This window comes from Lemur catta, chromosome 1 (assembly GCF_020740605.2).
Source record: "Lemur catta isolate mLemCat1 chromosome 1, mLemCat1.pri, whole genome shotgun sequence".
NCBI lineage: Eukaryota > Metazoa > Chordata > Mammalia > Primates > Lemuridae > Lemur > Lemur catta.
Window position 1 is genome coordinate 184,614,491 of NC_059128.1, and position 14,740 is coordinate 184,629,230.

Consider the following 14,740-nt stretch of genomic DNA (forward strand, 5'->3'; position numbering starts at 1 on the left):
GTCTTAGAATCATAGTTTGGGTCTGATTTGTTAGACATTATTAAAGGGTTCTAACTCTGTTTTATATTTTTAAAATAAAGAGTTCCAAGACTTTTAAAACTCAACTGTCTGTGATCTCTTGAGTTTGTAAATTTCCTTGTGTGTTTTAACTACCATTACATTTAAGTTCCACATCTTGCTATTTATTGAGAGGCAAATTGTGGCTTTCATTTTGTCCCAGGTATATGGCTTATAGGTAATTAACTCTGTCTTTCACTCCAGTTACTAATTTTTATTTTGATCTTCTACATTTAGCTTCTTCCCATTTCTCCCCTTTTTCTTCCCAAGGCAAGTAGATCCCCTTCTTTACCTTATTACCTCTAGTGAATCACATTTAATTTTGGCCTTCAAGAAAACATTTCAGGAATGCCTTTGTAACTTTTTGCTTCCTGATAAACTAACTCATCATTGGCTTTAGAGTCTGATCTTGTTGGGACCCCAACTCCAACACTGACAAGACAAGTGTCCCTATTCTAGGCAAATAACATTACCTCCCTGGCCTTTCTCATCAGCTTTACGTGGATAGCAGTGCCTACTTCAAAGCAGAATTGCAGAGATTAAAGCAATCACATATTTAATGTGCCTAGTACTTATTACCAGCAATTTCAAATGGCTCAATTTAATAGTAAGGGTTCAACAGATGCTGACTTCCATCTTTTCCCTGGGAAGTGACTGGCTGGGCAGGGACTTCCAGGGAGATTGACTTGCCTGAGAAGAAATGGAGTGTATCTCATGCAAAGCCCATAGAAAACAAGGTGGGCACCTGAGTACAAGCTATTAACCTTTGTGGCCATCTAAGATGATTGATTCTTTTTTGCCTTTATTACAGGCTTTCATTAATTTTGGTAGAAATTCAACCAAAAGCTGGCTCTGCCTTATCTTTTGCAGAACTTTCTTAGGGGGATATAAATTTGTTTTCTTTCCATTTCTTTGGTCATTTTATAGTTCTCTTAGGATCATAGTTGTTGAAATTCACAGTAACTTTTTTTCTCTTTTTCCCCTTAGGAAAGCGCAAGATGGAATCTTAATTTCTTAAACACTGAGTGTTTTGTTAAATTCCTATCACAAGTTTTTATGACCCATGATAAGAAAAGACATTTCAGAAAAGACCACAGAGACCACAGGATGCTACTGCTTACAGATGATACTGTGTTCTGAAAGGCAAGTGAATAAAGTTAAACTGCTAGCTTCAACATAGCCTTGGTTTCTACCTCAAACAGCAAAGACATTTGGAAAAGTTCTATTTTTCATTCCAACTTCTAGACAGACTTTTTTGCTTTCTTTAAGGAAAGCTAACTTCCTTTTCCTTTAGTGGTTCCCAGTGGGGCAAAACCTCATTCTTTTACTACAACCCTTCAGTTCCCTGCCTCAGGGCAAAACTCCATTTGATGTTAATGGGAAATCCAAGTCTGGCCTAGAAATGAGGGGACAAGACATAGGGATGAGATCATAAACCATGAAATTTAATATGCATAAACTCCGATTTATTTTCAATGGTGTTCGACTAGAGGAATAAAAATATATCAGTATTTCAGCAAAACATTTGTTATTATTACAAGCTTTATTATTAATTTATTTAGAAAGATGCTTGGCAGAGATACAAGGAAAAAGACTGTAGAAACTTGAACTAGGGTTACAGATCCATTCCTGTTTTTCTCCCAAGGACTTAGTTTAACACTTCCCACATGTTTTGTTTCCACAGATTTTTCAATCTTTCCTCATTAGGTTTCACCACTGTGTATATCATATTTTCATCAACCCAAAACATTATTGTGACACTCTGAAAACTGGCTTTTGGAATCAAGGGGAAACTGGCACAGACTATTAATGAAACTAGTAAATGACATCAGCTCTTATAAATATCTTTTAATCACAAGTAATCTTTTGGATAAATCCCTGTCTCATATTTAAAATTCAGGAGTGATAATTATTAATTTTCTAATTATCAAAGTTTTATGCCCCATATTGATTATATTTAATTTAAGTCTTCACCAGGAAAAATTGGGGGTAATTATTGTGATTCGTCTTAAGCATCTCAAATAAAAGTTTTCTGTGGCCTTCTAGAGGTGATTTCTCCCTACTCAAAATGTTAGTAACAATGGCGACTTCTACAATAGATTAGTACAAATTATTTTCCTTTTCTTTCTTTCTTCATTCTTCTTTCTTTTCTCTGTATTTGTCAAACTTTCTATAATAAGCATGTGCTATTTAAGTAAGAAGTTGAAAGTATTTTAATCAAATAATGTATAATCTAGCTGTCCACTGGGACAAATTTTCTCAGGGTTTTGTGAAGGAGGTATGTTTTGAACAAAATTCTTAAGGGAGGTAGTGCTGTCACTTGGCAGAGATAAGATGAGGGAGCAATGCTCAGAGAGCAACGATAGTTAAAAACTATTTCATGGGAAGCATCATTGGGTGGCCAACTTTGAAGCACATTGGAAAGAGCTTAGAACTTACAGAAGGTTGTATTCACTGTAATTTTCACGGCAAGGATAGTGCAAGGTCAAATTTGTATTTTATAATGATGATTTCTACAGGAATGTTTGCACAAGCTAGATACTTTGCTAATATATTCTCTTTGATTGCTGATTACTGCTCTGTCTAGTTCATTAGTTTTGAACTTTTTTTTTCATAACCCACAATATGAAATATACTTTAGATGGTAACCCAGTACATATAGGCACACACTCACACACATTCATATCATATACCTAGATTTATATCAGTATCTATACCTATTCTTATATAAATACCCATATTTTTATCTATATAAAAGGAAATTGTTGTCCTGCAATAACTACTCTTACAACATAAAAGGCACTCCTGTTCTATTCTATCCTGCTCTATTCTATTCTTTTCATTCTACCATGCCACTCTACTCCATTTAAAAAGAAAGAATGGCCATGACCTACTAAGGACTGTAGTTTGAAAAACACTGGTTTAGTACATGCTTTGGCAACAAAGTCCTTCTGCCTGAAATAAGAAATGTAGTGAATATATTGTTGCAGCAGTCCTGGCTCAACATAAAAATGCCCAGGTCCATGACAGTATAAAAAACAAAATAATGTTCTAAAATCAGAATAATCAGGGCTTGTTTTGAGACTTTCTGTTGGGAGAAAGAAAGAGAGAACTGAAGATGACTGTAGTGTTTTATATACCTACAGGATCTGAGGCCAGTGACTATATGGAGAACGTTGGAAACACCAGCAATGGGTAATGATTTTAGTCTAATGTGGTCCTTTACTTTTTATTTCAGACTGAAATGTTCATCCATTTATTTAATTCAAAGTGATCAAACTTCTCAATGTGGCTTTTTTCTGTTTTTTATTAAATGAATCTTCTATTAATTCATAAGCATTACACAGGGAGTTATTCTGATTTCTACTTCCTTCTGTATTTGACACAGTACTGAATATGGTGTTCTGAAAAATATGTAGGACAGAAATGTTAAAAATCTAACTGGTTTACTGAAATATGCTTCTTAAAAAGTTGCATGTGTGCAATTCTATCTTTTTTGCTTTCCAGCACTCAGTACAATTAAGAGGCATGTTCTATACTTGGAAGAGGGCAGAATTTGGCCTAAGAGAGAACTTCAGATCCCAGCCCCTGACACTTAACAGCCTTGGAAACTTGGAGCAGGGCATAGCTTCTTGATTAGTCAGAATATTTTCAATGGCAAATGACAGAATCCCAAATCAACCTGGTTTGAGCAAAAAGGGAAATTTGGGACTCTCATGACTGAGTCATTATCTTGCAAATAGTGATTCTAGAATCTATGACTCTTTCAGCCCTCTTTTTCTAGCTATTAGTTTTATTCCCAATCTCATGATATGTTTCTTTGTGGTACCAAAAACAAAGAGTTCTAACAACTCCAAACTTGTATTCCACAGTTTAAGAAATCCAAGAGAAAGAGGACTGCATTTCCAATTTTCCATAAGAATGTCCTGAGGCTATGCTGATTGGTTCTGATTCATCTCAGTTGGGTCATGTGCCCATCTCTGAACCAATCACTATAACAAAGAGGATGCATTGCCTTTATTTGGGTCATGAGTCCACCCCTAGAGCCAGCAGAGGCTCCATCCATCTGAACTACATGCGTGGAGAGTAAGGGTTCTTCAAACGAAATTAGAAAACACAAGGAGAACAAGAGGCAAAAAATAACAGATATCCACTTCCTCTCTTAAAGCTTTAGCTCCTTTATATCTAAACTATGGATAAAATTTGAGTAAAGTTGGAGTGAAGATTAGAAACAGCAAGCAGGTAAGGAACCTGGATAAAGAGTAATTATATGGTGAGAAAGCAAATGATAAATAACAAAGCAAACGGGGTAAAATGGTAACAACAGGAAAATCTGGGTAAAAGGATACACTAGTATTCCTTTTACTGTTTTTATTTTTTCCACTTTTTAAAGTTTTGAATTATTTTCATATAAAAAGTTTTTCAAAAAGAGTATAGTCTGACTTCTGGTTTCTGATTCCACATGTAAGGCTCTTGGAAGTGGTGGCTCTGTCTTAACAAGTAAAAAACTGAACAGACTGAAAAATCAGCAACTTTCCTTGGATCTGAAATAGAGGGAAGGACTCACCTCAAGATTGGAGAGATGAGTGCATAGAGACGCACGGTTACCAGAGCGCGCGCACGCACACACACACACACACACACTCTCTGAAAGCCTTTTGGGAACACGTGTCAGCTGGAAAACATGACTGTAATTGACAAATTGCTGGAGGTTTATTGTGGATAACTCTGAGAGTAAAAAACTCTAGGAGAACCCAGTCAGAGGGAGGCCCTCACAATACTGGGAGATTTACGTCCAGGAAATCGATCAGGTTCCCACAGTAAATAATGGGGGAAACTCTTCTCATCCTTCCCACAGGGGAAAGGAAAAGGAACCAGTTTGAAACACACCAGAGCACTTCTTCTTAACAAGGCCAAGTGTTGCGGAAAAAAACCCCACTAATCTAGAATTTTGTTCCCTGTGAAATTATCCTTCAAAGATGAAGGAGGAATAAAGACTTTCTTGGGCAAACAAAAACTGAGAGAGTTTGTGCTGGTATAATTGCCTTGTAAGAGTTTTAAAAGAAGTTCATTAGAAAGAAGAAAATGACTTCATCAGAGAGAAGGTCAGACATGGATCTATATGAAGGAAATAAGAACAACAAAGAGAGGATAAGTGAAAGTAAAAGAAAAACAAACAGCTTTTACTTTTCTTATATGTAATTGATCTAACAGATAACAATTTGTTGAAAATAACAATGGCAACAATGTTTTTGATTAAATATGCTTATGCATGTATATATATGAGTGAAATGAATGACAGCAATGATAAAGGGATGGGAAGAGGGCATTAGATTTATTTTGTTATTGTAAGTTACACTACCTGGGAAGTGGTATTTGTGTTATTTAAAAGTGGACTTGAATCAGTTGTAAATGTTTATTGCAAACTCTAGGGAAATAATTTTTAAAAAGTCAAAAATAAAAATAACAAATATGCTAAGAAGGGAAAGAAAATAGATCTATAAAATACTCATATAAAACCAGAAAAAGCAGGAGAAGAGTGGAAGTCAAAAATAGAAAAAAAGGACAGGGACAACAAAGAAAATATAGTAACAAATATAGTAGATGCTAATCTAACCATCAATAATCATTTTGAACATCAATTATTTAAATGCATCAATTAAAAGACAGAGATTCTCTGAGTGGACCAAAAAACAACACCAACTATAAATTGTCTACAAGAACCCTGCTTTAAACATAAAGGCACATATAGATTAGAAGTAAATAAATAGAAAAATATGCCATGTTAACACTAGTTAAAAGAAAATGAAGTAGCTATATTAATTTTAGACAAAGAAAATTTCAAAGTAAGGAAAGTCATCAGGGATAAAGGAAGGCATCATATAATTATCAAGGAATCAATTCTAAAAAGACATAACAGTCATTAATGTATATGCACCTAAAAACAGAGTGCAAAGGAAAAATAGATGAATCCATTATAGCTGGAGAGTTCAACACCTCTCCATCAGAAATGGACCTATTAGCTATACATCTACATCAACAAAAACTTGGACACCAAGGTTCAGGTGAGCTTCCTGGATTGGCAACACTTCACACATCTTGTCACCATCATTGCTGGGGGAATAAATGTATCCCCTGTGAATCTACTGGGCTGTGTCATATGGAAAATTGCTTCTGTTTTCTTCCTGACTTTGTCCATGCATCTTTTCTGTTTGCTGATTTTATTAATATTCTATATTCTCTTATTATAATAAACCATAACCATGAGTATAACAACAACAAAAAAGAAATGGACCTATTAGCAGGCAGAAAATCAGTAAGGACATAGTTGAATTCAGCACCGCCATCAACTAACTGGATATAATTGGCATCTATGGATTAAATCATCCAGCAACAGCTGATTACAAATTCTTCTCAAGCTCATATGAAACATTCATATATAGAGCACATTCTAGGCCATAAAACACATCTTAACAAATTTAAAAGAATATAAATCATACAATGTTTGCTCTCAGACCAGAATATAATTAAACTAGAAATCAATAACAGAAAGATAACTGGAAAATATTACAATGCCTGGAGATCAACCAACATGATTCTAAATAACGTGTGAGTCAAAGAAAAAAAAAATCTCAAAAAAATTTTAAAATATTTTGCACTACATGAAAATAAAAGCACAATTTATCAAAATTTGTGGGATGCAGTGAAAGCAGAGCTTGCAGGGAAATTTATAGTATTAAAATGCATGTATTAGAATGAAAAAAGATTTAAAATGAATGATCTAGTGTCTACCTTAGAAAACTAAAAAAGAAGAAAAACAAACTAAATCCAAAGTAAGCAGGAGGAAAAATAAACTAAAAAGAATTAGAGCAGAAATCAATGAAATTGAAAACAGCACATCAATATAAAAAATCAAAAAAATCAAAAGCTGGTTCTTTGAAAAGATCAATAAAATCAATAAGCCCCTAGCCAGGAAAACTAAGAAAAAAGAGAGAAAACACAAACTGCTAATATCAGAAAAGAAAGAGGGGACATCACTATAGATCCTATCGACATTAAAAGAATAATAAAGGAATAATATGAGCAATGCTACACACAAAAATTTAATAACTTAGATGAAATGGATCAATTATTTTAAAGTTACAATTTGTCAAACTTCATACAAGAAGAAATATACAATCTCAATAGGCCTATATTAAGAAAATCCAATCAATAATTTATAAGTTTCCAAAACAGAAAGCATCAGGCCCAAATAGGTTTTCCTGGTGAATTCTACCAAACACTTAGGAAGGAATTGTGCCAAGTCTCTACAATTTCTTTTAGAGGATAGAAGCACAAGGAATACTTCCTAATTTATTCTATGAGGCCAGTATTATCTTGTTACTAAAACCAGACAAAGACATTACAAGAAATGAAAACTACAGACCAATATCTTTCATGAACATAGATGCAAAAATTTTCAATAAATGTTAGCAAACTGTATGCAACAATGTATAAAAGGAATTATACACTGCCACTTAGCAGGATTTATCCCAAGTACACAAGGCTGGTTCAACATTTGAAAATCAATTCATGCAATCTGTCACATCAGCAAGCTAAACCAGAAAAGTCACATGATTATATCAATAAATGCAGAAAAAAATTTGACAAATTCCAACACCAATTTATAATTTAAAAATAATCTTAGTGAACTAGGAATGGGGAGGAACTTCCTCAAGCAGAGAGAAAATATACACAAAAATCCTACAGCTAACATGATACTTAATAGTGATAAACTTGAAGCTTTCCCAATAAGTTTAGGAACAAGGCACATATGTCCCCCCTCATCACTTTTCAGCCTCATGCTGGAAGTACTAGGTAGTGCAATAAGACCGAAAAAGGGAAAAAAAAGTATGCAGGTTGGGAAGGAAGAAATAAAACTGTATTTGTTTGAAGATAACATGATCATCCCAAAGGATTGATTAAAAACACTCTAGAATTAATAAGCAATTATAACAAGCTTTCATAATACAAACATAATATACAAAAGTCAATGGTTTTTCCATATACCAGCAATGAACAAGGGGAATTTGAAATTAAAAACACAGTAAAATTTACATTAGCACCCCACAAAAGATTATTTAAATATAAATCTTATAAGATATATATAAGATTTATATGAAAGAAACTACAAAATTCTAATGAAAGCTATCAAATAAGACCTAAATAAATGGAGATATATTTCATGTTCATGGTTAGGAAATCTCAATAGTGTCACGATGTCAGTTCTTTCCAGCTTGACCTATAGATTCAACGAAATCACAATAAAAATCCAAGCAAGTTACTTTGTATATATTGGCAAACTGATTATAAAGTTTATGGGGACAGGCAAAGGACCCAGAATAGCCAACATAATATTGAAGGAAAAGAACAAAGTTAAAATGACTGACACAGGGCCAGGCGCAGTGGCTCACACCTGTAATCCTAGCACTCTGGGAGGCCGAGGCTGGTGGATTGCTCGAGGTCAGGAGTTCGAGACCAGCCTCAGCAAGAGTGAGACTCCGTCTCTACTAAAAATAGAAAGAAATTATCTGGCCAACTAAAATATATATATAAAAAAAATTAGCCGGGCATGGTGGCGCATGCCTGTAGTCCCAGCTACTCAGGAGGCTGAGGCAGTAGGATCGCTTAAGCCCAGGAGTTTGAGGTTGCTGTGAGCTAGGCTAACGCTACAGCACTCATTCTAGCCCAGGCAACACAGCGAGACTCTGTCTCAAAAAAAAAAAAAAAATGACTGACACTGCCTGACTTCAAGTCTTACTATAAAGCTACAGTAGTTAAGACAGCATAATATTGGTGAAAGAATAGAAAAATAGATAAATAGAACAGATAGAGACCCAGAAATAGACTCACACAAATATAGTCAACTGCTCTTTGACAAAGATGCAAAGGCAATTCAATGGAGGAAAGATTGTCTTTTCAACAAATAGTGTTACAAGAACTGGACATCCACATACAAAACAATGGATGTAGACACAGATCTTATATGCTTCACAAAAATTAACTAAAAATTAAATCATAGACTTAAATGTAAAATGCAAAACCATAAAACTGCTAGGAGATAACACAGAAGAAAACCTGGATCGCCTTAGATATAGCAATGACTTTTTAGATACAACAGCAAAAGCATCATCCATGAAAGAAATAATTGATAAGCTGAACTTTATTAAAATTAAAAACTCTTGCTCTGTGAAAGACAATGCCAGGAGACACAAACTGGGAGAAAATATTTTAAAAAGACACATCTGATAAAGAACTGTTACCCAAAATATACAAAGAACTCTTGTAACTCAACAATAAGAAAACACATAACCTGGTTAAAAACTGGCCCAAAGACTTGAACAGACACCTCACCAAGAAGATATATAGATAGCAAATAAACATATGAAAAAATGTTCTGCATCATATGTCAAGTGATAATAATGAGATACCATTCCACACATATTAGAATGCCAAAATCTGGAATACTGACAACACCAAATTCTGGCAAAGATTCCAAGCAAAAGACATTCATTGCTGGTAGGAATACAAAATGGTACAGCCACTGTGGAAGAGGTTTTGGCAGTTTCTATGAAACGGAACATGTTCTTACCATATGATCTAGTGATTGCATTCCATGGCATTTACCCAAAAGGAGCTGAAAAGTTATGTCTACAAAAAAATCTGCACATGGATGTTTATAGCAGCTTTATTTATAATTACCAAAAGTTGGAAGCAACAAAAATGTTCTTTAGTAGGTGAATGGATAAATAAACTGTGGCACAATCAGACATTGGAATATTATTCAGTGCTAAAAAGAAATGAGCTATCAAGCCATGAAAAGATATGGAGGAAACAAATGCATATTAAGTGAAAGATGCCAATCTGAAAAATCTACATGCTACATGATTCCAACATGACCTTCTCCAAAAGACAGAACTATGGAGACTGTAAAAGATCAGTGGTTACCAGGGGATGCAGGGAGGGAGGGATAAATATGCAGAACATAGAGGATTTTTTTTAGGGCAGTGAAAATATTGCATATGGTACCATACTGGTGGGCACATGCCATCATACATTTGCCTAAACTCATAGAATGTGCAACAAAAGCAAACCCCAAAGTAAACCATTGAGTGATTATGATGTGTCAGTGTAGGTTCATCAAGTGCAGCAAATGTACTACTCCAGTGGCAGATATTGATAATAGAGGAAGCTATGTATGTGTATTGGGAATGGGGCATGGGGAATCTCTGTGCCTTCCCTTTAATTTTGCTGTGAACCTAAAATTACTCTAAAAAATTAAGTAAAGACAAGACATAGGTTCTCAATAATTATCATTATTATTATTATTTCTCCCAAGTCTGGCTCATCAATATTTATGATTATGAAGATGGGATTGTTTTGTTCTTCCTAAATGAGTTAGAATTTGACACCATTTCCAAAGGCAGTTTAATACACATGTTGGGGCCAGGGTATTTAAACAAGCAATTTTTTTTTTCAAACTGTATCCAGCTTTATTAAAGATACTTTTCATAAACAATCATGGTATTTCAGGCAGGACATGGGCAGACAATCGCTAACAGTATACAACAACTTTCAAACTTCCTTCTTCAATGGTCTACCAAAATCAGAAAGCCACTATAAAATCCAATGAAGTCTTCATTTGATGCTCTGAACAGGGAAAGTTTAGAGTGAGGGTTGACATTTCACATTTAGCATGTTGTTTAACAACTTTTCACAAGCCGACCCTGACTTTCCGGAAATGAAATGAAAATGACAGAATTTATCTGAAGATCCACAATCTACAAATGGAACTGCTGCTCTTTTGAGGGGCACCAGCTCAGTGGTGCCACTGGAAAGTCCAGATTACCCAACATACTGGTAAGCAATTATTGGAGGTCAGGCCCCAAGAGGTGTCTGGGTTTAAGGAAGTTAAGACTATGCTGAAGGCAGAGAGGGAGAATAGGAGATAAAAACAAATTAGTTTTTCCATACCACAAGGCATTTGTGCCAAGGTGGCTGTGTGTCAACGTCAGGGAATCCCTCCTCCTGAGAGCCAAGAGGGAGTCTCTCAAAACTAGAAGGGAAAGGTGTTTTCCCCATATGGATCTAGCTTTGGAGACATTCTATTAGTGACATATGCCCCCTTCCCCCCAAAAGCAACAATGAAGTGTTCTGTGTGCTAACAACATAGCTTAAAAAAAAAAAAAAGTAAAACAAAATTCTGCATTTTTATAAAACTTGATAAAAAATAGTATTTCAAACTGTACAGTCACCAGAAGTACACAGTTATCAAAAATGCACACACTTCACTTGGCATCTCCAGCACCTTCAGCTTTCTGTGCCTGGTCTGTTTTGGCATCTCCGTTTTCTGCAGGGTTATTCCCCTCCTTGCCAGCGTCAGCTTTTCCCTTTTTCCCTTTGGGTACCTTCTCTCCCTTCTTTGCAGGGAGCAGGTTTAGCAGACAACCTCGCGGATCTTCTCTGTGGTTCGTCCTTTGCCTTGGCTTTATCTCCTTTAGCATCCCCTTCAGCCTTTCTCTTGGGCATGGTGGCCACGGTGGGACGTAGGCGCTGGACACGGGGATGCAGCAGCGCGTGGGCTTTGGTCGGTCCGGGGATCGTTCTCGCTTCCTCTTCTTCACACTGCTCCTAAACAAGCAATTTTTAAAAATTCTCTGAAGCTAGAGATTCTGTCACATTCATAATATGTTATCAACTATCATAAATATAAAATACCAGTCTGTAGAAATTCTATTTCCAGAGACTTCCAGAGCTCATTTGGAAAAATAATTCTTACTCTAGATATGAGGCTTTTGATATTAGGTGGAGAAACCAAATCAGTTGCTCATGTAAGGGGAGAGTAAGTGAGAAATAGGACCTGAGAGGGCATTCTAAGGATAAAGGAGCTGGGGTTTCCCAGTTTTTCTCAAGATAGAAACACAAGGAATAGAAAATATTTAGGAGCAACCAGACTCATTTAGGAATTTTTACAAATCACTTATATTTAAATTTACAAGGAAAAAATTCCATGAATCATAAAAAAATGAGTGTTATACTGTGTGTAATCTTTTTCTTTCTTAATTTGTTTTTAGTTCTCCCTCTGCCCCCCATGTGTGGAATCTTGATTTTTCTATGGGTTCAAATGAATTCCTGATGCATCACATAATCAAATGTGGTTTGCACTACATGATGTGAACAGTTCTAGAATCCCCCTCCTTGCTGAGGAATCAATGACTGAATCCTCAGAACTGAGAAGGAGCAGGCTCCACAGATCTTGACATCATCAGATTCACTGGCCCATATTCGGGAGGCTATGTCTCAGAATTGAAAGCCAGAGCCCACCCCACACCCTGGAAAATGTGGTACATTTATGGTGAGTTGAGCAACTTCCATAAAGGTGGGAGTCAGGACACAATGTCTTTATTCTTAGGAGTTACCATCCTTGAAAGTCTTCTATTTCCCTTTTTACACTATTTAGTTCAGGGAAATGTGAAAATGGGCATAAAGAAACAAGAGAAAAACCCAACAGAGGAGGAAAAAGCAAGCACCAGAGTCAGACTTGACCTGTTTTCAATTTTTTTCCCTGGGCCAAGATGAGTGAAAGTTAAAGTTTCTGAATGAAAAGCAAAGCTGTCTATGCCTGAATATCATAAATATTTAGACCAAGAAAGAGCACTAACAATGATTGCACCTAGCTCCTGTTTTATAGGTGGAAAAATTGAGGTTTAAAGATGTTAGGTAAAGTGGCTCTCATAGTGCCTGAAGATATGAGAACTCTCAGGTGAAGGAATTCACTTTTCTAAATTACAAGGACAAATAAAAAGTTTATAGGTGGAAAAAATACCTAATATTGCCCAGATAAAATGCCAATGAGCCTTTAGATAACTACAAAGCCACAAGTGTTAATAGTTGTTTTAAGAATTCTGTGACTTACCCATTCTTAGTCTACCTTGTTTCGTACAATATACCAGCAGTAGATTTGTGGGCACTTACCTCCAGATTCCTTGTGAAGGAAGGCCAGAGGCAAATGAGAGGAGTCAGGTACCAGAAGGAAGTTAATATTTCTGGAGAAAACATAAAGTATGGATTTCCCTTTTAAATTCCAGAACTTAGATATCACAGGTTTTTATGTAGTGTTGCCATGCGTAATGCATATTTGTTGGATTTTAGTCATCTGTATCTGCTCTTCTTTGATTTGGTCACATGCTCATCCCAGTAAGTGAATTTCCACTCCACTGGTATGTGTACAAGCTTCGTGAGGTCGTCCATCTGGGTGCTTCTAACCAAGTGGTGGGCCCATGACTCAGGCTAGGCTAATTGTATTTTCCCTTGAAGGACTTTGAATCTTGAGTGAAGATGCAAAGACCTTAAACCTTTAGAGGTATTTAATTTTAAGATGAAAAAAACTGTGCACCATTTAATGCCACCTGGACTCCTAGTTCCCATCTTTCTCTAAGCCTATATGTTGCCCTTTCGTTCAGGAGACCTAACCAATGTTATTTCAATTCATGCATTTCTGTTTAAATCTCAGTCTTCAGGTTGTTCACAGCTCAGCAGGGAAGATGTTGTATCTCAAGACTTAGCATATCATCTGCCACTTAGAAGGCCTTCAGTAAATATTTTTTCAGTGACTGCTGTGATTAAGGTAAATGCTGGCTACCACTGAAGCATGTAGAATGATCACCTTACATGGTCTTGAGGTAGGAAAGGCTTACCAGAGCAATGTGATTGAAAAGTCATCATTTTACCTCCCACAGTGCCTTATGTAGAATAGGTCCTCAATAAATATTTGAATCAAAAGCATGAAATACTGTAAAATATGTTTCAGTGAGTCTCACATTGATATAATTTCACTAAGCCCTTTTTATATAACTGCTATGCTCTGAATGTTTGTGTCTCCCTAAATTTCACATGCTAAAGCCTAAACTCTGATGTGGTGGTATTAAGAAATGAAGACTTTGGGAGGTGATTGGGTCAGGAGAGCTCAACCCTCATGAATAGGCTTAGTTAACTTATGAAAAAGAGGCTTGAGCAAGCTTGTTCACCCCTTTGGCCATGGGAGGACACAGCAACAAGCCACCATCTTTGAAGCAGAGAGCAAGCCCTCACGAGACACTGAATCTGCTGGCACCTTGCTCCTGGACTTCCCAGCCTTAAGAACTGTGAGCAAGATTCATGCTGTTCGTAAATTACTCAGTGTGAGATATGTTGTTTTAGCAGCCCTAATGGCCTGAGACAACAACCTTCTAAGTTTTGTTATATTTTACCGAATGAGCCAATGTAGAGGGAGAAAAAAATTTTGCCAAAGTTGGAAAGTTTCATTTCTCTTTTTCACTTTTGCTATCAAGTAGTAACCATCCCCTGAGAGCAATAGAGCTCAGTTTTTCTTATCCAGGTCTAAGAAATAACAAACGGCCCTGCTGTCTTTGATGGCCAGAACCAGTAAAAGGAAAAGCTGGCTCAAATTCTCAGGAGGAAATGCTAATTTGACCCCTCTTCACAAAATGTTGACACTTGACAACTCTGTGTTTTTAGAATCTGACACCCAGGGTGTTATCAGAGTAATGGAGGTCTTTCTGAACTAAAAACAGGGCTTGGAGTTCTTTGATGAGAGCCAACATGGGGTCTGGGAACTGGAAATGTTTACTGGACCTATATAAGC

At 36.1% G+C, this 14,740-nt stretch overlaps 1 pseudogene across 1 annotated transcript; it reads right to left on the reverse strand.

Moving 5' to 3' along the window:
• Positions 1–11,287: 11,287 nt before the first annotated feature.
• On the reverse strand, positions 11,288–11,721 carry LOC123641467 (annotated as a pseudogene). The gene has a single exon (XR_006736302.1). The product of XR_006736302.1 is annotated as a non-histone chromosomal protein HMG-17-like (transcript).
• Between the last annotated feature and the right edge of the window lie 3,019 nt (positions 11,722–14,740).